The sequence below is a fragment of the Leucoraja erinacea genome, chromosome 8 (genome assembly GCF_028641065.1).
Source record: "Leucoraja erinacea ecotype New England chromosome 8, Leri_hhj_1, whole genome shotgun sequence".
In the NCBI taxonomy this organism is placed as follows: domain Eukaryota; kingdom Metazoa; phylum Chordata; class Chondrichthyes; order Rajiformes; family Rajidae; genus Leucoraja; species Leucoraja erinaceus.
This window is the reverse complement of record NC_073384.1, coordinates 12,221,780-12,245,471: the sequence shown is the minus strand read 5'-3', so window position 1 is coordinate 12,245,471 and position 23,692 is coordinate 12,221,780. Positions and strand designations below refer to the sequence as shown.

The following is a 23,692-nucleotide window of genomic DNA, read 5'->3' as shown; positions in this document are numbered from 1 at the left end:
TGCACAACAATACTAACTGAAAATGAGGAAAGTATTATAGTACAGACAATAAGTCATGGGAAAAGAGAGAACACATAGTTATTGATTACCTAATGGAGAGGGGGAAATGATAATTTATTTTTAATTCTATATAGCAACTTGCAACCTATATTGGACTCTCAAAAATGATAATAATGCAATCTTTGGTGTTGGATAGAGCTTTAAGGAACCATAATTGTCATCATAACCACGATTGGCAATTAGGATGACTCAAAACTTAGGTAATAATTATCGTAGTTTCATATACAGCATGACTGAAGTAAAATCATAAATACATTTGTAGAAAATTATTATTTTCAAGGTGCTGTCGACAATGTGCAAAATTTCAAGCCAATCTTAATTCAATGGTGCGAGATTGTTCTTGCTGCTATCAGGACTAAGCATCTCAGTAATATGTCAAGAGTGTTTTGTCAAGAGTCAAGAGTATTTTATTGCCATACGTCCCGAAACAGAACAATGAACAAAGATATGTAAATATACTACCCTGCAAAACCCATTATAAATAATTTAAAAGTTTTATATGTATATTAAAAATGGTGCAAAACAAACATTAATGGTGCAGAGGCCTTCAAAAGCTTTCAATAATATGGGCAGATTTTCTTCGTCATACTCATGCTCCTTTCCAAATCCATTCCATTAATTAGTTTAATTAATGAAGCATTTAAAGTTTGGGATAGTCTGAGATGCATTATGTTCCACAACGCTCAATCTCCCATGACTCAGACTCTTACCCTTTACAAGCATATTGTACCAATCTCTTAAATTCCTGGTATTTATAGAAACATGTCTCATTGGGAGGAGGAGGAGGAGGATTGCGGGTGACAAATCCTTCCCCTTTATTGAGCTGCACATTCCAGGGCTGCCAACTCTCACGCATTGAGCGTGAGAATCGCGCATTTGGCCAAATTCTCACGCTCTCACCCTGATCATAAATTTCTCACGCTCTGTCGTGAGAAATTCTGTGATCAACGAGCATTTCAAAACTCTTATCAAGTGCATGGGCCATGGGTGTTGAAAAGCCGGGGCTGAGGGAGGGATGGAAGCAGAAGCAGCGGTGGGGACTGGCGAGTGTTTGCTGGGCTGGCGAGTCGCTCACTGCAGTTCCGGCCATGGAGCAGCCTCAGTGCAAGAGTCCCGGGCCTGAATTCGCCCTTATGACCGGCGTCAGGCTGCGGCTCTGGAGAGAAGGAATGGGTAACGTTTCTGGTCGTGACCCTTCTAAGGGTCTCGACCCGAAACTTCACCCATTCCTTCTCTCCAGAGATGCTGCCTGTCACGCTGAGTTGCTCCAGCATTTTGTATCTCTCTTCAGTTTAAACCAGCATCTGCAGTTCCTTCTCACACAATGAGACCCAACAAGACAACTTTGAAGCTAGTACCACTCGGGTGGGGGAGGGATGGAGAGAAAGGGGATGTTAAAGAGATCGATATTCATACTCAATTGGGGAAATCAGTTGATATCTGTCTTTAAATTGATATTTTGTTCATCTTCAAAGTCTTGGATTCATGTATCGCGGGTACAAATAAGCAAAGGCAAGATGGTAAATATAAACTACAAATTAACATCAGAAAATGAAACTTGTCGAGATTAACTTTGCCCTTCACTTTACAAAGAATAACCTCAGGGATTATGCAGTAAATGCCATTCAAATATTCTGCAACTTTGGGATAATATTGTTCATGTTCAAATCCGATAGATAAGTCTTGATTTGTTCAATATTATAATTAGTTCAAAGATACAGCGTGGAAACAGGCCTTTCGGCCCCTCGAGTTCGATCCGACCATCGATCACCCGTTCACACTGGTTCTATGTTATCCCACTTTCTCATCCACTCCCCTACACACTAGGGGGCAATTTACAGAGGGACAATTAACCTACAAACCCGCACGTCTTTGGGATGTGGGAGGAAACCGGAGCACCCCCACGCGGTCAGAGGGAGAATGCGCAAACTCCACACAGACAGCACCCGAGACCAGGCTCGAACCCGGGTCTCCGGCACTGTGGGACATTAATTGTAATGCTAATACTTGGGCCTCCGCTGATATGCTGGGATGATTACCCAATATTAATCCATTGCATTTTTGATTATACATGTTGCGCCCGTTCTCCTTTATCTGTACATTGTGAGCGAGGTATGCAGTGAGACCCAGGTTGGTCAACATGGGCCAAGTGTTTTGATTATAATCTGATTTCCATACATGAATATACTAAGATCATTCATGCGCTCCACCTGTTGATCAGAGCCGGCTCTACTGTGGAATGTAATTAGAAATGTCATTTAGCCTAACCTTATTCATAGCTAATCCAATTTAAAGCATAAATATTGCATTCAAGTGTAAATTAAAAGACTCGCTACTAGATTGCACCAGATTGCACAATTTCAAGCTGAAAAATGCAAAAGCTCCGTACCAATGGGAGGGTGGACCCCCTCCCACAACCTGCCCCCACCCCCCCATCTCAGGCGCTGCGCTCTCTCGAGCTTGATCTCTCGCAATTTCCCACTCCTAACTCTCACCCAATGTTGGCAGCCCTGACATTCCACCAACTGCCCCACATAAACCACCAAAGCACAATCCCTTGTCTTGTCCTTTAATTCAACTACATTGGAAATTTCAGTACCAATAATCATTGAACCCTGTTATTAACAAAATAGGCTCATTTACATTAAAATTAAAGTTTATTTGTTCTACGTTAAGTCACGATTTTCCAACTTTCATTTGCAACCATGAAAATACTATTTTGATAAAAAACTGTTCACATCATTATATGACATTAACAATTCTGGATGGAGGTGGGCTGGATATTTAAACTCAGAGATCTCCCTATCATAACTATCAAGTGGAACAAGCATATTGATGGTGAACCACACATAAGTGTATGGGAATCCTAGAGCTTAAAGGGCTTTGACAGCTGAAGGCATCATCACAAATGACCGTGCTGTTCATATCGCCTTCAGTGTGGTGATATTTGAAAGCTTGGAAGTTTCTACTTTTTCTAGGTTTTATGGTCATGTCCTTTACTGAATTAATATTTTTGTTGTATTGAAAATTAACTTTAAAAACGTTTTTAAAATGTTACATGTTCAATGAGTTAATCCTGTATTCTTATATCCTCCAGGGACTAGATACTCCATCCGAGGAAAGTATATGCTTGCTTGGGTGGATAGGCCAAACTTTGCACAAAGGACCAAAATAATCACAAAGCTTTCTCCCCCCTCTTTACATGCTCATACCATTCTTCCCTCAAGACGGAACTGTTCTGTTACACTTAGCTAGACTCCGCATGCACAAACTCCGCTACTCATTTCCATATAACCATATAACCATATAACAATTACAGCACGGAAACAGGCCATCTCGACCCTACAAGTCCGTGCCGAACAACTTTTTTTCCCCTTAGTCCCACCTGCCTGCACTCATACCATAACCCTCCATTCCCTTCTCATCCATATGCCTATCCAATTTATTTTTAAATGATACCAATGAACCTGCCTCCACCACTTCCACTGGAAGCTCATTCCACACCGCTACCACTCTCTGAGTAAAGAAGTTCCCCCTCATATTACCCCTAAACTTCTATCCCTTAATTCTGAAGTCATGTCCTCTTGTTTGAATCTTCCCTATTCTCAAAGGGAAAAGCTTGTCCACATCAACTCTGTCTATCCCTCTCATCATTTTAAAGACCTCTATCAAGTCCCCCCTTAACCTTCTGCGTTCCAGAGAATAAAGACCTAACTTATTCAACCCATCTCTGTAACTTAGTTGTTGAAACCCAGGCAACATTCTAGTAAATCTCCTCTGTACTCTCTATTTTGTTGACATCCTTCCTATAATTGGGCGACCAAAATTGTACACCATACTCCAGATTTGGTCTCACCAATGCCTTGTACAATTTTAACATTACATCCCAGCTTCTATACTCAATGCTCTGATTTATAAAGGCTAGCATACCAAAAGCTTTCTTTACCACCCTATCTATATGAGATTCCACCTTCAAGGAACTATGCACGGTTATACCCAGATCCCTCTGTTCAACTGTATTCTTCAATTCCCTACCATTTACCATGTATTTCGTAAGCCTTTCCAAATTTGTTTCACCCCTTAATCCTGTGCTCAATGGGTAAGCAATGCCTCGTTTTTAAAACCTCATACTTGTTTTCAAATTGCTTTCACTCTATCTTTGTAACCTTTTCCAGTCCCATAACCTTACAATTTGCAGCGGTTGTAATTCCAAATTTCCAAATATCCCCACATATAAGCTGATATAAACTGTATAGCTATCATTTATGACCATGCCTTCAGCTTCCAAAGCATCCTAAGCTCCAGGACATACAAATATTTCCTTCTGGTTCAGCATCGATATGTCAATAATCCTCCCATCAATTTTTTTTCTACATTAAAGAAGTTATATATTTGGAAAATAACATCTACAATGCCACACATATCTCCGCAAATAACATTTTATTTTTTTGCAAAAATAATATGGTTTTCTATTTTTCTCCGAACCAAAAAAGATAACTTTTCATTTCCCTAAATTACAGATTATCTGGCCACAGGCATAAATCAGTTCAACTCCCTTTGAAATCTCAGTGTCCTCCTCACAACTCATTTTCTCATCCATCTTTGTTTGGTTATGTTTTGTCCAATCACTTAGGTCATTGATTTGGATGCTAAATAATTGAAGAATATGCGCTAATCACTGCCATGCTTCACTAATTATAGCCTGCCAATACAAAATGGATTTAACTCCCATACATATCCTGTGGGATACAACTCAAACACAAACCGAACGGTCGAAAAACAAATTTCATTAAATTTTCATTCAGGACCCTTCTTCAGACCAAAGACCGAAACATTTCTGAAGGGGATGATGCAAGGGGAAAAATTGGAGTAAACTGGTAACTGACACAATAAAGGAAAAATTCAATACAAAATGACGAACCAAGAAAAAGTACAAACCTACTAAATAGTTTTTTTTTAATTAAACTTAAATTGAATTAATTTGTTTTTAATCAAATAAGATAGAGTAAAATACTTGCTGTGTATAGACAACTTTCATATTTTAAAACAGCAGACTTTTTTTCTCCACTTCATAAGAGTCATAGTCAGAGTGATACAGTGTGGAAAAAGGCCCTTCGGCCAAACTTGCCCATATAACTGAAATCACAGGTTTTTGCAAACAATGCGATGGTCTCAAGATAATTTGCAGTAAGTACGATTTTTGGTTCCACCATAATATAAGATTTGATTGGAAAAACATTCTGTTTGTCATTTGGGTATGTTTATCACAAGCAAAAATCAAGTTATATATTGTTAACAATGATGCATACCCCTTTTATCATTAATAATGCTCATTAATCAATAACCATACAAAAATAATACTTTGTCAACATCAAGATGCTGATGTATTTGAGTGCCACAAATAATGACCATTTATTTGCTTAAATAAAGATTCTAACCAGAAATGAAAGATGTTTCTGTAAAGTTCATATTCTTAAAATACCTTGGAAAAACTATCAATCATCATTTGAAAGTCTCAAGTAGCTGTCATTCAAAATGCTAATAATTTATTGTAACAGTTAAATTAATGTATATCTAAAGTTAATTTTCAATTGAGCAAAAAAAATTAATTCAGTTAAGGACATGATCATAAAATTTATAAAATAAATACACTTGAAACTTTCATATAATAGGATTGATTCATCTTTTCCCCTACTCCCCTATCCCCCATCTCCTTCCCAGCACAGGCCTTGTTAAAAAGTGCAATGGACTTATGGGCCTGTCCCACTTGGGCGATTTTTTCGGCGACTGTTAGTTGCAGAAGGTCGGCAAAAAAACAGCGACTGGAGGCCCCCCCCCCACACGACAATGTCTGCAACAACCTACCTCCTAGTCGACGTCAAGCTACGGCAAGCTACCGACAACCGCCGACCATTAGGACTTCCACCCGCGACAAGCTACGACAAGGTAAGACAATTCAGTTCGGTTGACGTAGGTAGTCGCCAATGGAATTCACCAAAGTCAGCACCGGCGACAACCTACATCATCCTGGCGACAACCTACATTATCCTGGCAACAGCACCTATGTCAGGCTACGATCGTTGGCACCAAGCCCACGGGCGCCAACTGTCGCTGAAAAGTTTTGAACATTTCAAAATACAGCTGCAAGCAGAAAAAAGCAGAATGTACCATAAAAATGAGACTCACAGCCAGGATAGGTAGAGGCAGAAAGCCTCATCATCACAGTTAAAAAGTTATTTGATGCATAGCTAAAGAGCCATGAACCGCAAGGCTTTGAACCTAGAACTGGATGGAAGGATTAGCTTGGATAGCATCTTGCAATACCTGACATACATTTTCATTCACGTGAACCAACATCAAAAATAACGGTCATGATCGACATGTTCACACAAACTAACTTTACTACAGGTAATTATGCTGTAACGCAAGCTTCCATAACAGAAATGGATATAACACAAATGATGAATTGGGGAACATTATTTATATTTTCCAGGCTGAATTGTTTATAACTTGATTCTGATTGAGAATTAGAGGACCACATAATTTTGGGACTTGACAGGCAGATGTCCCCAGAAAGATGTTCCCAGCATAAAGGGACAAAAAGGTTTCCATGTGACCTTGGGCAGTAATCAGACACCATTGTCTCATAAGCTGCTACTTTAACCGCGGGTGACCATTGAAACTGACAAGTAATCGCTTCTGTTGACACTTGTGCATCGATACTCTATTGGACATCGTAACATACAGCCTTTAGTATTTTTAGCTTGCCATAACAAATAAACTTATTGCTATTATAAAGACTCACTTTTGAAAATTCTGCCAAACAAATACCTTTCTTATGAAGAATCTGAACCTCTAGCCCCTAAAGGACCTGTCCCATTGTACAAGCTAATTCAAGAGCTCTCCCAGGTTTAAAAAAAAAAAAAAACTTGTGGTAAGCACGTAGAATGTACGGAGCGGATACGTCGGAGCTCGGGACATCTCTCAGAGGCTCGCAACGCTGACGGAAGGTACTCGGGAAACGCAATAAGCTCGGGAAGACTCGTGAAGATTTTTCAACATGTTGTAAAATGTCCACGAGAGCCCCGAGTACCTACGAGCGGCTATTACCATAATTCTCCTAGTTCGAATCAGGGGAAACTCGGGAGAACTCTTGAATTACCTCGTACAGTGGGACAGCCCCATAATACTTTCCGCTGTTGACACAAATGATTTTATGACGTGATTTTCTATTGCACAAGGTTTCTTAGGAATGCAACTAAAGTGTTATAGTAGAACTACCTCTACATTTATAAAGGCATGGGCTGCACCAAATCTCATAGCTATTGATGCTCATGGAGCATGGTGCTGTCTGGGTATTGACCAGTACATCTTGCAAATAAATGTGACTTTGCAGATTTGATGGCAAGGACAGGATTTGGAATCTCAGCTTAGTTTATTTAGTTTAGAGATAAAGTGCAGAAGCAGGCCCTCCGGCCCACCGAGTCTGTGCCAATCAGCAATCACCCCGTACACCAGCACTATTCTACACACTAGGGACAAGTTACAATCTTTGCCAAAGCCAATTAACTTACAAACCTGTACATCTTTGGAATGTGGAAGAAAACTGGAGCACCCGGAGAAAACCCACAGTCACAGGGAGAACATACACACTCCATACAGACAGCACTCATAGTCAGGGTTGAACCCAGGTTTCTGGCCCTGAAGGGCAGCAACTCTACCGTTGCGCCACCATGCCTCCCTACGCTGCCAGTTTAAACTCCAGTTACTGCAGAATATTGACAAAATATTATCTATCACCAAGACTAAATTGAAACAAAAACTGCACTGGCTATACGTTTCATGCAAAATCAGATTGCTCTATAAGACAATTATTTGTATTATGATGTATTATTAGTAAATCATTCCATTCTTTTTTTTATCTTGACATATGTGGGGTTTTTTTCTCTCTCTTTCTTACTCTCTATCTATTAAAAAAAACTAGAAGTAGAATCAATCCATAATTGATAATATTAATAATGTATGACTGATATGCATGAAATGTTTTTACCATAAGTGTTTGCTTCTAATAAAAATATTATTTTAAAAAAAGACAATTATTTTCCATAAATGAGGCACAAAGCGAAAGAAAAATTGTTATTATTGCAGACGTATGAGAATTTTCTGCTTTTGAGAAGTAGATGAAAGTGCAGATCAATGAATGGTGCATATCATAACAATTCTGACAGAAAGTCTTTGGGGAATAATAAACATCAATCTGCTCGAGCTCCTCAAGTTAACAAGATCTTTCAGAGAACAGAGCAGTTTGTGCGGAAATACCAATTGATACATCTCTCAGTAGATTCACAGGACAAAAAAAATGGCAAGTCAGACCTCTTCATCAAACTGAGGCCCATTGGCAGCATTATCAAGACATGCAGAACTCAATGCTGTAAATGGATTCAGTGTCATACAGCATGGAAACAGGCCCTTTGGCCCAACTCATCCACGCCAACCAAGATACCTCATCTAAGCTAGTCACATTTACGAGCATTTGTCTTGTGTCCCTCTAAACCTTACCTATCCAAATGCATTTTAAGTCTTTTAAAATGCATTTTGTACGTTTGTACGTTCACGGGGAGAACGTACAAACTTCGTACAGACAACACCCGTAGTCGGGATTGAACCCGGGTCTCTGGTGCTGCAAACGCTGTAAGGCACGACTCTACCACTGCGCCACCTTGCCACCCTCACCTCATGATTTTATACATCTCTATAAGATCACTCCTCATCCTCCTACACCCAAAGAAATAAAGTAATTTGGCTTTGACAGTTTACAGTTGAAGAAGACTGAAGAAGAGTCTTGACCCGAAACATCGCCCATTCCTTCTCTCCAAAGATGCTGCCTCACCCGCTGCGGTACTCCAGCTTTGTGTCTACTTTCGATTTTACCAGCATCTGCAGTTCTTTCTTACAATCTAACGATATGACCGTTAATTTCTCCAATTTCAAGTAACCTCTGCATTCCCTCTTCCCCCCTCCCCCACCCTACTAGTTTGCATTCTTGAATCCCTTCATCATCACCTCTTCCACAGCCAACAATGGATCATTATGGGCTCCACCCTTCCTTGGTCATCTGTTGCCGGCCCCGCTTTGTTCTGGCCTTTTCATACCTCCAGTTCCCTCCCATCTACTTTCAGTCTGAAGAAGGGTCCCGACCTGAAACGTCACCCATCCATTTTCTCCAGAGTTGCTGCCTGACCCACTTAGTTATTTCAACACTGTGTCTAACTGTTTTGAAGAAGTTATCTATTCTGCCAACATTGTGCAATAGAACTCAAGGTGCTGTAGCTGATTCAGGGATCAGAAATAACTGATCTGGAATGGTCTGCTGCTGCTTCTTCTTCTTCTGCTTGCGTTTGAGGCAGCAGAGGTTATGTAACGCCTTCCAGGCGCTGTAGCCAGTTCAATGTGCTGTTGTCGAGGGCCATGAGGTCTACCCCTCCACCAGGGGGACGGAGGACAGCGCAGTCAAAAATGACGTGCTGCAGTGTTTGTTGGTCTGCTCCACACATGCAGGCTGTTGAAGAACGCAGCCCCCAGCGATGCATATTGGCGTTGAACCGGCCGACCCCTGTACGGAGCCAGTTCAGGGCGACCCACTCTTTGCGGGGCAGATGGATGGGGCTGTGGTGTTCGGTGCGACAGTGAATTGCGGAGGTCTCAAAGTCTGTTACCAGCTGGTTCTCCATGCACCTAGTGTGTTGAAACAGGAGCCACAGAGGGTCGCTGCGTGACGAGAGGAGGGGCGACAGGCGTTGAGGTCCCAGTTGCTGTTAGTCCTGGGCGAGGTGGTGCAGAGGGTGTTCGGTGTCCAATGGGGCCTTGCACACCAGCCTGTGGGTGAAGTACTCTCTGTGAAGCTTGGCGGGTGCGATACCTGCGAGCACCGGCAGAAGATCCGTCGGAGAAGGGCGTAGGCAGCCGGTGATAATCCACATGGTGCGGATAGTAGTGAACAGATTCAATTGAAACATTGAAATGGACATGGAATAAGTATCTGAAAAGGAAAAAAAATGTAGGATGGGAAAAAAAAGAGCAGGGTGACAGGGCTAACTGAATTGCATTTACACAGATAGAACATAGACCGAGTGCTAAATAGCCGCCTTCTGTGATATAATAATTTTCTGATTCTGTGGAGCAGGCATCTGTCATTTGGTAGAGCGCTCAGCTGTGGGGAAAGTGTACATTTGCAATTCATAAATCAACACACTTGATAAAGGCTCATCTGTCTAAATGACGAGTGAACAAACCTCAAATGATCTCCACTGTTAATCATTTTTCACTACATCAGTGGAGGTAACATTGATTGAACTATCATTGAACTGTTACCCTATTCTAACCATAGGAAAGCCTGAGTAAGGATCTTTGATAGTTCTTGGAATATTTCCATTGCAAATGACATTCAAATCAAACAACATTAGTACAATGTTCTATGTGATGTGATATCAGATGAATTTGATATTGGAGTTTCAACACACCGTCAGCTCTATCCATTGCAGAGATCACATATGCACTGCTTGCTTTCAATGGCATCCATACAAAATTGACAGATGGGTTTATTGCCATTAGAAAGGTATCAAGCACAAGCTACATGTCATTGACCTTTGTTCACAGTCAGTACCACAACCATACCACAGGATTTTGTTTAAGAAGGAACTGCAGATGCTGGAAAATCAATGGTAGACAAAATTGCTGGAGAAACTCAGCGGGTGCAGCAGCATCTATGGATCGAAGAAAATAGGCAACGTTTCGGCCCGAAACATTGCCTATTTCCTTTGCTCCATAGATGCTGCCCCACCCGCTGAGTTTTTCCAGCACTTTTGTCATACCACAGGATTCCTTTGTTCACAAAAAACACTTCAACACTTGTTCACTCATATTAGTGAGAATTGAAAAATTAATGACATGGGTTGCATCTGTATTGATGCGTACAACCAATCAAGCAATCACAGGTGGCAATACAACACCAGCAAATAATGAAATTATTAGTCAATAGTTCCAAAGCTAAATACTGGGGATCAGATTGAGTTTGCAGAAGAATCTCGCTATCTAAAGGGCCCGTCCCACTAATGCCCCTGTCCCACTTAGGAAACCTGAACGGAAACCTCTGGAGACTTTGCGCCCCACCCAAGGTTTCCGTGCGGTTCCCAGAGGATTTTGTCAGTCTCCCTGCCTGTAACCTCCGGCAACCACCTGCAACCTCCGGGACCGGCATGGAAACCTTGGGTGGGGCGCAAAGTCTCCAGAGAGGTTTCCTAAGTGGGACAGGGGCATTCGGCGACTTCCTTTGCGAGTGCAGGCGACTGTCATAGTCTTGTTGAATCGCTAAAAAAGTGAATTATCAAACGCATCCTACGACTATGTAGAAGACATCCTACGACTATATCGCCGATGCACTTGTGACAATTGGCGACCCAATAGTGGGGACTGAAGACGACCACCTTCCACTTACAGACGACTACACCCACGATCACAGAAAGCAAGCTACGCAAGCTACGACTGGCTACGAATCTATAGTCGTAAGATCACCTAAAAGAATGACGTTCTATTTTTCAAACATGTTCTTTTAAATTTATTGTATTGCTTGTTCGAGATGTATAAAAATAAAATCCCTTTAAATGCAGTACATTTGAAGTGCTTGTGTCTGTTTTCTTCATCAAAATAAATGTGAAAAGTCAAACTTTAAATACAGTGCATTCCATTACTTGTGTTTGTGTGAGTTTCAATTATCTAAATATATGAGAAATGAAATATGAGATATAAGTGATAACATGAGGGACTACTATGAAAAAGAATGATATTCATGCATCAATTTGAGGTTAAAAAGCCAGGGATTTCCTTTATTGGTAATTAAACATACACGTCTTATAAACAAACAAATGTTGATAACGGGTACACAAAAATGCTGGAGAAACTCAGCGGGTGCAGCAGCATCTATGGAGCGAAGGAAATAGGCAACAGCCTGGAGGGTGGTGTTGAGGGTCGTGCCCTGCCCCTGCGCTGAAGCTTTCTCCTCGGAGCCATGTCTCACACCGTCTGATCCACTGAAAGAAAAATTGCGCAATGACCGCGCACTGGAATGACAGCGCATCATGTGCTGCTGTTTACATTCCTTGTTTTCCACAATGAGCCAATGAAAATGACCGGTCAGCAAAGGCGATTAACTAAGACTACCATCACGACTACCTACGATAACGTGGCGACCCACTACGACTAGGCCTACGACTACAAAAGTATCGATTTTCTCCATGGCGACCAATTTTTGGTCACAGAAAACTTTTCAACATGTTGAAAATTTTCCGCCGACCATGCTGATGCCGCGACTAGTTCCCAGAATGCGGGAACTCCTCCAGACCATGAAGGAGACCTCCTGCGACCATGTGGTGAGCGCAGAGTCTCCTAAACTCGACAAAGAAGTCGCCTAAGTGGGACCGGGCCTTAACAGCTTCTCTGATCAAGATTGAGTTTTCTGATTCAAGAACCTCAACTTCAAAGTGAGCACAGCTCTGTTGTTTCAGAATCTCCAAGGATTTGAAAGCACACTATCAGCCATGACATACAACACAGGCCTGTGCAGCAAATGAGATACTAATGTGATGAGGATATACGTCAAATTCAAACTACAATCTCATGTTGCAAAGGTAAGCACTTGCTTAAATGAGCAGTGTCAAATTCTTTGATCAGTACAAGGTGCAAAGAAAGTCCAAACTATTTTGAGCGACAGAGTGGTGCAGGGGTAGAGTTACTGCCTTACAGCACTAGAGACCTGGGTTCAATCCTGACTTTGGGCCTGTCTGTATGGAGTTTGTACGCTCTCTTGGTGCTTCGGTTTCCTCCCACATTCAAAAGGCGTATTTGTTTAACATCAATTGGCTTTGGTAAAATTGTACCTAGTATAGTTCTAGTGTACAGATGATCGCTGGTCGGCGGGGACCCGGTAGACTGAAGAGTCTGTTTCCATGCTGTGTCTCTGAAGTCTACAGATTGTTAACGTTCCAAACCCTACCTGTGTGTGTGTATAAAGTTTGCAGTTGCTTTGGCTCATTCACACTCATTGTTAACAAATCATTCCTTATATGGCTATGAACGCTCAGTGCTTAGCATCGTAGAGTACAATCATAATGTTTCAATTCAACCAGAGAATTTCAATCTGCCTGATTACCTTTCTTGTCATTCCATCCCTTAAACCTCGCTGGACAGAATAAAAGGTTGCGAAATGTACATCATTTACGTGAGTATGAATGCAAGTAACCAAAACATTGACAGAGTGAAATCTGAACCACAAAACAAAATAATACTACATTGTAAACAAACAGAAATTCAGTAACACAAAATTGAAGCAGAGAACCAGTTCTCTCATACTATTGCACAAAGACTATGCGATTTGCATGAAGTTTATAATTAACATAATTATATTTATCCCTGAGCTTGTGCTGTGAAGGAATCACATTGCATCCCGCAGTCGCTAATGGAAACCATTGCAGATATTGTTCATGAAGCCCATCACAAAATCTTGAAAACTACGTAATTGTTAGGGAAAAGGTGTTGTTCTTTGAAACGGAACATTTGGCTGAACACAAAAATGAATAAACATGCACTGTATGAAGCAACCATAATGTGAAATCTTCAAGAACTTATACAAGGACGACATGGTGGCGCAGCGGTAGAGATGCTGCCTCACAGCACCAGACACCAGAGTCCGATCCTGACTACGGGTGCTGTCTATATGGAGTCTGCATGGACTTTCTCCAGGTGCTTCGGTTTCCTCCAACACTCCAAAGATGTGGAGGTTTGTAGGCTAATTAGCGTCTGTAAACTGTTCCTGATGTGTTGGATAGAACTAGTGTGCGGGTGATCGATGGTCGGCGTGGACTCCGTGTGCCAAAGGGCCTGCTTACATGCTGTCTCTCTAAACTGGATAAAGTGCTGGAGTTCCCCAAAAGACCATGCGCTACTGACAGGATTGATGTTGTAAATCATAGAAACATAGAAAATAGGTGCAGGAGTAGGCCATCCGACCCTTCGAGCCTGCACCGTAATTCGATATGATCATGGCTGATCACCCAACTCAGTATCCCATCCCTGCCTTCTCTCCATACCCCCTTATCCCTTTAGCCACAAGGGCCACATCTAACTCCCTCTTAAATATAGCCAATGAACTGGCCTCAACTACCTTCTGTGGCAGAGAATTCCACAGATTCACCACTCTCTGTGTAAAAAATGATTTTCTCATCTCGGTCCTAAAAGACTTCCCTCTTATCCTTAAACTGTGACCCCTAGTTCTGGACTTCCCCAACATCGGGAATAATCTTCCTGCATCTAGCCTGTCCAACCTCTTAAGAATTTTGTAAGTTTCTATAAGATCCCCCCTCAATCTTCTGAATTCCAGCGTGTACAAGCCGAGTCTATCCAGTCCTTCTTCATATGAAAGTCCTGCCATCCCAGGAATCAGTCTGGTGAACCTTCTCTGTACTCCCTCTATGGCAAGAATGTCTTTCCTCAGATTAGGAGACCAAAACTGTACGCAATACTCCAGGTGTGGTCTCACCAAGACCCTGTACAACTGCAGTAGAAACTCCCTGCTCTTATACTCAAAATCCTTTTGCTATGAATGCTAACATACCATTTGCTTTCTTCACTGCCTGCTGCACCTGCATTCCTACTTTCAATGACTGGTGTACCATGACATCCAGGTCTCGTTGCATCTCCCCTTTTCCTAATCGGCCACCATTCAGATAATAGTCTACTTTCCTGTTTTTGCCACCAAAGTGGATAACCTCACATTTATCCACATTATACTGCGTCTGCCATGCATTTGCCCACTCTCCCAACCTATCCAAGTCACCTTGCAGCCTCCTAGCATCCTCCTCACAGCTAACACTGCCCCCCAGCTTCGCGTCATCCGCAAACTTCGAGATGTTGCATTCAATTCCCTCATCCAGATCATTAATATATATTGTAAATAGCTGGGGTCCCAGCACTGAGCCTTGCGGTACCCCACTAGTCACTGCCTGCCATTCTGAAAAGGACCCGTTTACTCCCACTCTTTGCTTCCTGTTTGCCAGCCAGTTCTCTATCCACATCACTACTGAACCTCCAATACCATGTGCTTTAAGTTTGTATACTAATCTCTTATGTGGGACCTTGTCGAAAGCCTTCTGAAAGTCCAGATATAACACATCCACTGGTCCTCCCTTATCCACTCTACTAGTTATATCCTCGAAAAATTCTATAAGATTCGTCAGACATGATTTACCTGTCATAAATCCATGAATTCACCATTTTCCAAATGTGCTGCTATCCCATCTTTAATAACTGATTCCAGAATTTTCCCCACCACCGATGTTAGACTAACTGGTCTGTAATTCCCCGTTTTCTCTCTCCCTCCCTTTTTAAATTGTAATGCTGTTTAACATTCCTTTTAATTGCTGCCAATTATTAAAGATTTCCCATTGCAAGAATCATTGGATCTATTTCCTTCAACGTTACCATCCCTAAACATAATGATGTCCTTGCACTGGTTGATGTTCCATAAACAATGTGAGAAAATATGGATTGAATAATGCAGTCATAACCTCAGTAGCTTATCTTGCACCAAACATTATACCCTTCATTCTGTATCTGTTTACTGATGGCGACTTGTTCGTAATCATGTATAATCATTTTGCTGACTGGAAAGCATGCAACAAAGCCTTTCTCTGTACCTCGATACACGCGACAATAACAAACTAAACTAAACATACTTTTTCATGACACACAAAAAAAATCGTCCTCTCTAGCACTGCCCATAGTAAATTTACTATGATTGAGAGATTTACACCAATGCTGCAGAAAGGCATCCACACTTTCAATGCCAAATAGAATTCATGGAAATAAGTCTATTGTTTGTAACAAAACTAGAGAGCATCACCACATTGCACAATGCAAATATAACATTCATTTTTAAGCAATGTATGTGATTGACAACCATCAACAGAAGCCGGACAAAATCAAGACAGACAGCATGAATGCAAATGCAGGAAACATTTGAAATTCGGAATTACTCTGTTAGAGTCTTGGGATAATTTCCAGAAAGCAATAACTATACAGATATGAAAGCAAACCTATACGATGTGCAGCTATTTGCAGTGACTGCCATTAAAGGATCCATGGTCACAGAATGGCATGGTTTATAAAGTATGACATGAAACATGTTAATCCTCAAAATAGCTCAAAACACCATCCACTGGGAGAAGTGAAATGGATAAGCTTAAAACTTAAATGGAAGAATCCCAGAAGTTAAATGTTGCTGACCACCTTTGCCATCCCTACAACAAACTCCACTCGTATCCAAAACACCACAAAGCATTATCAAATAATATCAATAGCAGCCAGGGACTTCCCAGGTTTCTGCAAGACAATCAGAACATTTATTTCAATAAATATAGATGAAGTGATTATTTTATTGCTCTCATGCTTTATTTCTAATTTTCCTTTTTAAGAACACTATGTACTAGCTCGCTTAAGGTTGTTTTATAGTTCTGAGCAAGCCTAGTAACCTGGGTGTGGCAATAATGAACATATCCATTACTTACACCGTCTTCAGCAATGAGTGTACAATAAATAATCAATGCAAATGTCAAATATTTGCAGTTGGCAGACAAAAAAGTGACAGCAGGAATATAATTCAGGAAATGTGTTGTTTACTTGACCAAGAAAAATTTGATTAATTTAGTATTTTCGAATGAGTAACCAGTAAAACTAGTGCGCAACTCAGGCTTGCAGGTAGAAAAAGGCAGATACAATAAACAGTTTGGAAGGCACATTGCACATTGGCATATATTGCAGGGTGGAGACCAGAGATTGGTGTTGGAGTACTAGAGTCCGGCTGTGAAATCACACTTGTAGTACCATGTGCAATGTAGGTTTCCACACCCATAAAAATAAATATCTTGCAGGTTGGTAGAGACATAGTCATGGAGTGATACAGCGGGGAAACAGGCCCTTTGGCACAACTTGCCCACACCGGCCAACATGTCCCAGCTACACAAGTCCCACCTGCCTGTGCTTGGTCCATATCCCTCCAAACCTATCCTATCCATGTACCTGTCTAACGGTTTCTTAAACTTTTGGATATTCCCAACCTCAACTACCTCCTCTGGCAGCTTGTTCCATACACCCACCACTGTCTAGTTCTGGCAACATCCTCGTAAATCTTCTTTGAACCCTTTCAAGCATAACAATTTGTCCTATAACATGGTGCTGAGAACTGAACACAATACTCTAAATGCCAACTCTTGTACAACTGCAACATGACCTCCCAGCTTATTTCCCAAATACGCTGACTGATGAAGGCCAAAGTGCCAGAAGCGTTTTTGACCACCTTATCTATCTGTGACTCCACCTTCAAGGAACCATGCACCTTTACGCCTAGATCCCTCTGTTCTACAACACTCCCCAGAGACCTACCATCCACCGTTTAGGTCATGCCCTTGTTTGACGACCCAAAATGGAACACCTCACACTTCTCTGTATTAAATTCCATCAACCATTCCTCCGCCCACCTGGCCATTCGATCCGGATCCTGCTGCAATCGTTCACAACCATCTTCACTATCTGCAAAACCACTAACTTTTGTAACATCAGCAAACTTGCTAATCTTGCCCTGTATGTTCTCATCCAAATCATTGATGTAGATGACAAACAGTAACAGAACCAGTAGCGAACCCTGAGGCACACCACTAATCATAGGCCTCCAGTCCATGAAGAAACCTTCCACCTGCTTCCTTCCATGAAGCCAATTTGCTATCCATTCAGCTATCTCTCCTTGGATCCCTTGCGATTTAACCTTCCAGAGCAGCATACCATGTGGAATCTTGTCAAATGCCTTACTGAAATCCATGTATATAACATTTAAAGCTCTGCCCTCATTGACCTTTTTGGTCACGTCTTCAAAAAACTCAGATTTGTGAGACACGACCTTCCACGTACAAAACTATGCTGACTATCCCTAATCAGCCCATGTACATCCAAATGCTTGTATAACCTATCCCTCAGAATACTCTCTAGTAACTTTCCAACTACAGATGTTAAGCTCACCGACCTATCGCCCCCAGTATTTCCCCTGCAGCCCTTCTTGAATAGAGGCCCAACATTTGCCACCCTCCAGTGTTCGATTGGTAAACTGCTATTCACTAAACTAATTCTTGGGATTAGAACATAATCTGACAAATTAGAGAATGTTTCTTTGCTTGCTGCAGTTTATAATAATGAAGAGTTTTTGCATTGAAATAACATTGTGAAATATGGGCCGGCTTCCTTTCACCAGAATCTTATAAGAAATACACTATTGCCCGATAGCTGGGACTGGCAGTGCAGAAAAAAAAAGAGGGTAAAATGCCTTTGTTTTTCAGCATGATACTAAAGACCAGGAAATTTAGCTGAAATAAGCAAGGATATTACTGCTTGATGTGTTCCTGTCATGTCACATGACAGCTGGCCATACCAAATACATTTATGCCTGCAAGCTTTAGAGAATAGTCAGTTATACTACAAGTAATGACGAGATGCAATATAATAAAAGCTGCACTGATGCATGGCAGCAAATATACACAAACTGAGTGCTTGAACAGGTCGCCAACCATACAAGAACAATGACAAATGGAAAACAAACACTAAATAGGCTGGGGCATAAAAGTGCACTTATAAGTGACTTAAGGGAGATGTTTTCTCCAGGATTGGTGCTGAAATATCCACAGCTGAATAAGGATAAAGGAAATCTAATAAGGGACCATAAGTTGGAAGTTATTCATAAATGCGATGTTCTATGAGCAGGGTGCCACATGAAATGTAAAGGTGCAGATAAGAAGTTGAACAAAATTATTTACTTCCTCTAGTGGTGCAGATGATTTCACAATGGATGGGGATTATACAGTGAACACATTACAAAGTTCATTTACTGACAGAAGTAGTCTGGAAAAACTGCCATTTTAACAACATCTGGCAGACCATCTTATCTCATCATTCCATGGTTTCCTGTTATGCAATGCAAAAAAATAGAGGCAATTTTCAACAAGACTATTAGCAATGTTTCATCCATCATTAATCTAATGGAAACGACTCAAGCATTTCCTCTGCTTAAAGGACAATAGACCACCTCAGTAAAATCCCTGTGTTTGTATTTGTAAACAACAGCTCATATCTGGCGGGAACAGCCCATTCAGCCTCGCCCTTATCCTGCTGAAACATCTTGCAAAAACTAGATTGCCCTGGACAACAACTTATTTCTATTTTTGTCCTGCTTGCTAAGCGTTGGACAGTGTGACAAAGATGAGAGTGCTGATGATTACGTGGTCTAAAAATCCTGTGTGATGAGAAACAATGCAAAGCTGCAGGAAGAGAGTGAAAGGCCAGCCCAGGGCTTCACTGGGAGAAGAAGTACAATAATACACCACTTTTGCTGTAAGGGACAGTTATACAAACAAAACTACTTCCGACGGCCACTCAGGATTAATCAGAAAAATACATAAGCACAAACGAAAATGTTATAAAAAGCCAACAGAGGGTGGCATGGTGGCGCAGTGATAGAGCTGCTGCCTTACAGCACCGGAGGCCCGGGTTCGATCCCGACTACGAGTGCTGTCTGTACGGAGTTTTATGTTCTCCCTGTGACCGCGTGGGTTTTCTCCAAGATCTTGGGTTTTCTCGGACATCTTTGGTTTCCTCCCACACCCCAAAGATGTACAGGTTTGTAGATTAAATATGTGTAAATTGTCCCTAGTGTGGTGTTAATGTGTGAGGATCACTGGTCGGTGTGGTCTTCGTGGGCCTGCTTCCGTGCTGCATCTCTAAACTAAACTAAACTGCTCATACATTCCCAATGTCCATTAAAGATGCTAGACAGTTTTCCATCATGTCCAAATGTAGACACAAAATGATTGAGTAACTCGTCACCGGCGCCATTTGCAATTGTGTCGTGGCTGACGGGCCCAGCCAGTGGGAGCGCACTGCGCAGGCTGACGGCTGCGCTGTTTCACAAAGTATAAAGTAGAGTATAAAGTAAATTAAAGTTTTTAAAGGGAATTACTTTGTCAAATCGAACGACACTTGCTACTGCACACCCCATGTGAATGGCGAGTAAGGCACTTCAATTGTAGCGCTATCGTGTACCGTTATGGGTGCATTTCGGGCGTATAGAGGCATGCAGAAAAAAAACACACTTTGTCGCTCTATTTTTAAAGTTTATTACGGGAAATACTTTATCAAATCGAACAAAACTTGCTAACCACAGGGTAATGGTGAGTAAGGTGGGCCAAAATTTGTTGCTCTATCGTGTACTGTTTCGGCTCTATTTCAGGAACAAACCAACATGCATACAAGATGAGAGTTTCAGTTACAGATCATAGGTAGATTTATATACTGCACGTTCCATGTGCTGATTTTTCTGAATTATAAAGAAAGTCTCTGGAATAATTAAGTTATCTCAGTGTTTTTTAAAATTCTCCACCACTTCCAAGTAAACACAAGATAAAAGACACGTGCATTAACATCCACTTCATATTTTGCAAGGGGAAAAATCTCTCCTCTATATTCTCCCAGGCACCCCAAACCTATAATCAGAGCAGTTGAAGACAAGTGACCTACTTGGGGAAAAATACAAATCTGTGTAATCATACATACTGTAATTACCAATGACATTACAAGGCCATGTTCCCAAAATGCATGAATATATATCTCCTAAATAACAAGGTTTCACACAGTCAGAGATGAAACGGTGTAATTTATAACATTTATCATGTCATTATGTCTTAAACAATTGAACACTATCAGCAACTTGAGTTCAGCTGGTTGCTCAGAGATTGTTATTTAGAACATTTCAAAAGAAATTATCAGGCTTAAAGATGGGTAAAATAGAAATGTAAAAAAAAAAACACACGGAAAAAAAACACCTGATGGAGTAAAAAAAACAACTTCTGAATATTTTCCCTTGTGCAAACAGCTCAACAAGACAATGACAATATTTAGCTGATTTGAATGCAATAGCTTCTGCCTGTACACAATCAAAGACATGCAAAAATAGAAAGCAAATCTTCCCATCATACCAAATGTAAATCATTTTTAAGACTCATCTCAACAAAATATCATTTTGTCTCCTCCATTTTCAAAGTGAGGCTACATGGAATCTGGTAAAAAAAAACTCCCTCATCAGGCAAGAGGCGCAGAAATTTGAAAACACATACAGTGCCCTCCATAATGTTTGGGACAAAGACCCATCATTTATATATTTGCCTCTGTACTTCACAATTTGAGATTTGTAACAGAAAAAAAAAAATCACATGTCGTCAAACTGCACATTGTCAGATCTTAATAAAAGCCATTTTTATACATTTTGGTTTCACCATGTAGAAATTACAGCAGTGTTTATACATAGTCCCCCCATTTTAGGGCACCATAATGTATGGGACACAGCAATGTTGTGTAAATTAAAGTAGTCATGTTTAGTATTTTGTTGCATATCATGTTTGTTTGCGTGCAATGACAGCTTGAAGTCTGCGATTCATGGACATCCCAGTAGCTGGGTGTCTTCTCTGGTGATGCTCTGCCAGGCCTGTATTGCAGCCGTCTTTAGCTTATGCTTGTTTAGAATCACAGAAAATAGGTGCAGGAGTAGGCCATTCAGCCCCTCGAGCCTGCACCGCCATTCAATATGATCATGGCTGATCATCCAACTCAGTATCCTGTACCTGCCTTCTCTCCATACCCCCTGATCCCTTTAGCCACAAAGGCCACATCTAACTCCCTCTTAAATATAGCCAATGAACTGGCCTCAACAAACCTTCTGTGGCAGAGAATTCCAGAGATTCACCACTCTGTGTGAAAAGTGTTTTCCTCATCTCGTTCCTAAAAGATGTCCCCCTTATCCTTTAGGGGGTAGTCCCCTACACTTTTCTCTTCAGCATATTAAAGGCATGTTCAATTGGGTTCAGATCGGGTGATTGACTTGGCCACTCAAGAATTGACAATTTTTTAGCTTTGAAAACCTCCTTTGTTGCTTTAGCAGTATGTTTGGGATCATTATCTTGCTGTAGAATGAACCGTCAGCCAATGTTTTGGGGCATTTGTTTGAACTTGAGCAGATAGGATGTGTCTATACACTTCAGAATTCATTATGCTACTACCATCAGCAATTGTATAATCAATGAAGATAGGTAAGCCAGTTCCTTCAGCAGCCATACATGCCCAGGCCATAACACCCCCACCACCGTGTTTCACAGAGGAGGTGGTATGCTTTGGATCTTGGGAAGTTCCTTCTCTCCTCCATACTTTGCTCTTGCCATCACTCTGATACGTCAATCTTTGTTTCATCTGTCCACAAGACCTTTTTACAGAACTGTGGTTGCTCTTTTAAGTACTTCTTGGCAAACTGTAACCTGGCCATCCCATTTTTGCGGCTAACCAGTGATTTGCATAGTGCAGTGAAGCCTCTGTATTTATGTTAATGAAGTCTTCTGCGGACAGTGGTCATTGATAAATCCACACCCGATTCCTGAAGAGTGTTTCTGATCTGTTAGACAGGTGTTTGGGGATTTTTTCTTATTATAGAGAGAATTCTTCTGTCATCAGCTGTGGAGGTCTTCCTTGGCCTGCTGTTCCTTTGTCATTTACTCCACCCATCTGCCAGTCACCCCCTCATCTGCATCCACTAAGCATTTGCCAAGCTTTGTCCCATGCCCACATCTCTTCCAGCTCTCTACCCTCTATTCCATTTATCTGTAGAAGGGTCATGACCCAAAATGCCACCTGTCTATTCACTCTATTATAGAAGCTTTACACTTTACTGGGTAGGTTTACATTCAACAATATTGGAAACTACAGGACTTTTTTTTTTTAAACTTTGGTTCCTGAATATTAAACTGTGTCATCCCAAAATACTTATTTAAAACCTTCCCAAATAATCCATTACCGTATTTCAATCTATTTTCAAGCTTTCATCTTTTTCTCTGATCCTATCCTAATGACAGACTATAGGGGATATGTTTTGAGAGTTGCATAAATACAATCTATTATTTATAAAATTTACATGCCAAATGCTTAAAACTTAAAATCTCTATAGCTTTAAAAAGAAAATAATGTCTCCCGTTGCTAGAATGGTATGCAGTTATCAAATACATTGACAAATACGTGGAAGGCTTTTAATGAATGGAATGCATGAAACATCTTGGTACAGGTAGGAAGCAATAAAAGATATGTATTCTTTTAGGAAGGGGATGAACACAAATGTCTTTAGTCAGAGGCTGGTGAATCTGTGGAATTCCTTGCCACAGAAGGCAGTGGAGGCCGTCAGTGGACATTTCTAAGGCAGAGATAGATAGATTCTTGATTAGTACAAGTGTCAAAGGTTATGGGGAGAATGCAGGAGAATGGGTATTGAGAGGGAGAGATAGATTAGCCATGGTTGAATGGTGGAGTAGACTTGATGAGCCGAATGGCTTAATTTTACTCCTATTCCTTATGACCTATGTGTTTAAGAAGGAACTGCAGATGCTGGAAAATCGAAGGTACACAAAAATGCTGGAGAAACTCAGTGGGTGCAGCAGCATCTATGGAGCGA

General features: G+C 41.1%; 1 protein-coding gene across 4 annotated transcripts in view; it reads right to left on the bottom strand.

Moving 5' to 3' along the window:
- Window positions 1–23,692, bottom strand: part of ralgapa2 (Ral GTPase activating protein catalytic subunit alpha 2) — a 328,019-nt gene that overhangs the window by 285,868 nt on the left and 18,459 nt on the right. The gene's annotated exons all lie outside the window — the stretch shown is intronic.